This window comes from Alligator sinensis, unplaced genomic scaffold (assembly GCF_000455745.1).
Source record: "Alligator sinensis unplaced genomic scaffold, ASM45574v1 scaffold647_2, whole genome shotgun sequence".
Taxonomy (NCBI): Eukaryota; Metazoa; Chordata; order Crocodylia; family Alligatoridae; genus Alligator; species Alligator sinensis.
The window spans coordinates 699,410-703,445 of NW_005841832.1; positions in this window are offsets into that span (position 1 = coordinate 699,410).

Below are 4,036 nucleotides of genomic sequence, written 5' to 3' on the forward strand. Positions count from 1 at the left end.
AGGGTTCAGAGGAGGGCCACCTGCTTGGTGAGAGGGCAGCAGAACAGGCCCTATGAGGAGAGACTGAAGGACCTGAACTGTTCATCCACAGCAAGAGGAGGCTGAAGGGGGACCTGGTGGCTGCCTACAAACTCATCAGGGGAGATCAACAGCAAATAGGTAGAGCCCTTTTCTCCCCAGCACCACCTGGGGTGACAAGGAACAATGGTAATAAGCTGATGGAGAATAGGTTTAGGCCAGAGATCAGAAGGTAATATTTTACAGTTAGGGTGGCCAAAATCTAGAACCAACTTCCCAGGGAAGTGGTCCTCGCCCCTACCTTGGACAAATTCAAGAGGAGGTTGGACGATCACCTGTCTGGGGTCTTGTGAACCCAGCATTCATTCCTGCCTGTGGCAGGGGATTAGGCTAGATGATCTGTTCAGGTCCCTCCTGACCCTAGCTACTATGAAACTAGGCTCTGGCAATACATAAAGGCAGAGTGCCAGCACATAGTTCTGGATTCAAGGTGAAGATTCATTGGCCTCAAGACGTGACATCTCCCCTGAGAGCAGGGAGAAGCAGCCTTCTTGCCTTTGAAGATTTGCATCATGAATCTCATGGGCAAAGCAGTTTCTTCTCCAAGTTCCTGCTCCCCTGGATGCTAAAGGGTTCTGGAAAACACCGGGATCCCTAGATTACCATCGCAGAAAGAATGCAACAAAGACTTCTGTTTAAAAGCAAGAGCAATGTGACAGTCCCTCAGAGAGAAGGCAGCTCCCAGCCCTTTTTGCTTCTTGCTCTTATCATCCCATCCCATCCCATCCATAAACTTATCTATGTTTATAGCTGCGTGGGGATTTCTTCCCAGACACTGTGAGCCTGAGATCCTAGATGGGAAGAATGATGCCCATCCTGGAGCTGCAATCCACACTCCTGCCCTTTCTGCTTCCACTTTCTAGCAGCTCTTAGAATAGAAAGCATTTGTTTACCAAGTCCTGTGGGTTCTCTTTCTTTTGGTTTCTTGCCAGGGAAAATGTGCTTTTCACTATAAGAAGTGAGGGGTGGGGCTAGTTTCCAGTTGGTCTTATTAAGGATGAAACAGGGAGAAGTTTGCCTGCTCCCTGGTCCTGCATGCACGTGATAGGGACCATCACCAGCTTGCCTTGTATACTGCACTCACAGCTGTGGCAACATCTTGCTCTCAAGTGCTTTACTTTGATTTCTGCTCTGTGCAGAAGTATCAAGTTTCTCCACATCTCTGCTTCAAACATAAGTGCAAAACTGAACAGTTCAGGATTAGATTCTTCCCCATGTCTCAAGCCCAGTCACCAGGCAAAGAAGAACAGAAAGTTGGCTAGTAAAACCCTAGCTCAACCCAGAGCATGCAATCTCTGTGTCAGCTGAGAATGGGTAAGGTGAGAAAATGTTAGTGAAGGATAACAGCTGGCTCTACCTGGGCTGTGCAGAGTTCCCTTGCCAGGGGAACTCTCACTTGACCATTTAAGATCAAAATTCCTTAGTAGCACACAGCAGGATTAGGGAAAGGAACTTGGCCCTGAGTCGGGCCCAGTTCCCGGCAGAGGAAGGACCCTGGCTAGCATGATGATTTCTGAATAAAGACTGCAGTCTCTGATCTGCCACAAGAGGCCACAAATGCAATGAGAGGAGCAAATCCTTAGTCAGTGGAAGCCAACAGAACTCAACTGGAATTAGCAGAACTATAGCCAATTTACTCTTGCCTGGGATCTGGTCCCATTGGATACCAGTGGAAATGATTAACTAACACCTTGTGAGAATTGGCTCATTGATGCTAGGACAGCTGTAGCAATTTACAGCACCTCACTTTTAAAGAGAAGCATTAACCTCCCTAAGCAGGCCCAAAGGGAAATCTGTAGTGATCTTCAGGTTTGTGAGGGACACACATGAATTATATTTGTCCACAGACAAATCCATCAGTTAAACAATGAATTGTGTTACAGCTAATGGTTTGCTGTTACTGACCAGCTATACAGATGGTTGAATAATATTCACTCAATAAATAATTCATGTAATTTCTCCACCAATCAGCAGATCAATTAGCTATAAACTTTGCTTCAATCACTCCCCAAGCTCCAGTAGGACAAAGTGTTTGAATTATGGCTCACAGATAACTAACTAGCATGTGCTTTCTAACTTCTTTCATCTGAGTTTGAACCTACTCCAATGACCTGGAAATTCAATCCATAGTTTAACTTTTCCAAGTTCATGTTCTGCCTAGGAAAAAGACTGGAAAATGGGGGAGATAAATAAAGAGAAATAGAGGTGAGAGCAAAAGAAAGAGATTCTAGTGAAAAGACAAATTCTGGGTATATCAGGAGAGGGCACTACTTTGGGGGGAAAGTTGTTTTTGGTGAGTAGGCTTGTCTTTACGGCTATCTAATGAACTACTTTTTGGGGGTCCTTGCCAGTACCTTATATTCTTTACTTATCATTCTCAATCCTCTGGGGACAGATAGGGCAGAGCTATTGTCCCCATTTTTGGGTGGGGAATGGGTATTTCTTGCAAGATTCTGTAGGACAGGACTTGATGCTATTCAACTGTTTTGTCAGTGAACTGGAAGCAGAGAGAAATTCACTTCTCAGATTCTGTAACTGGCATAAAGGTAGACAAAAGATTAAGTGATAAACCCTGCATTGCAAGTAGATTGTAATCTGGATTGCAAGTAAACTGAGTCCGTTCCTTAAAAATAGGGTTTAATCCAGCCAAATACACAGTGATACATTGGGTTTGAGGGAGAAGTACAACCATACTTGCAGAATGGAAACTTGTATCCCAGAAGGCAATAAAGGACTCGGAAGTATTTAAGGGTCAGTGGGTGCATCTACATGCCAAGTTAGTGTGGTGCAATAAACTCTGGTACAGTTCACACTGGAGTTAACAGCTCCTGGGCACAGCATCTACAGGTGTATCTGGGACTGCAGCAGTTTGAGCTGGGAAAGAGCAGCCCTGGGCTGGCAGCAGGTGTGGGGGGTCATCCCTGGGCTCTGGGGTCAAGGCATTGGGCAGCAGAGGGGATGGCTGTGGCACAAGAGTGCCCAAAGAGCAGAGCCATGTGGCTAGGTGGCAGGGAGGGGTCTAGCCCCCTGCTGCTTGGGCTGAATGGATGCAATTTATGCTTGGGTCAGTGTTTACATGTGTGTTTAGGTGCAGTTAGTTTTGCCACCATAAGACTACAGTCCCTAACAGTACTATCTTACAACAGCAAAAATTAACTTGCTAAGGTCTAATAATATCGCACATGTAGACTGTGACACTTTACGCTGCAGCAAATTAGTCTACTGCACAGTAAAGTACACATGTAGATGCACCCAGTGTGTACAAGGACCTCAGCATGAGCTCCAAAGTAATTTTGTGCCAAAAATGGGTTGACATAGTTCTTGGCTATAAAAATAAAGTGGGGGTGAGTAAGTGCCAGGTGGTCATTTTTAGCTCTGCATCTGGCACTGATGAGAGCAATACTAGAATACTGCATACAGTTCAGATGTCCATTCTTTCAAAAAGATACTGAAAAAACTGGAGAGAGTGCAGATAAAAGCCATAGACGTGATTCAAATGCTGGAGAACACGTTTGATGGTAAGAGACTTAAAGGGCATCATGAATGCAGTTTACCAGAAAGAAGAATAAAAGGCAAGTCTGTCACAGCACCGAAGTACCTTTACAGAGAAAAAACAACTGGGTACTCAAGGGCTTTTAATCTATCAGATCAAGGCAGAACCAAAATCAGTAGCTGAAAGCTGAAGCCAGATGCATTCAAACAGATGTTTAAAAAAATGTTTTTGTTACTACTTCTAGAGATTCACCAATGGGACCAGCTACTTAGCTAAGCAGTGAAATCTCCTTAAGGTCTCCTAGCTTGATCAAATATACTATTAGAAAGTATGCTTTAGCCAACACATGATTACAGACAGCAGTACCATGGTTAAATTTAAGGGCTTTTGATTTGCAGAAGGTCAGACAGAATCACAAGGTTGGAAGTGACCTCAAGAAGTCCAAACCCCCAAAGCTAACACTTA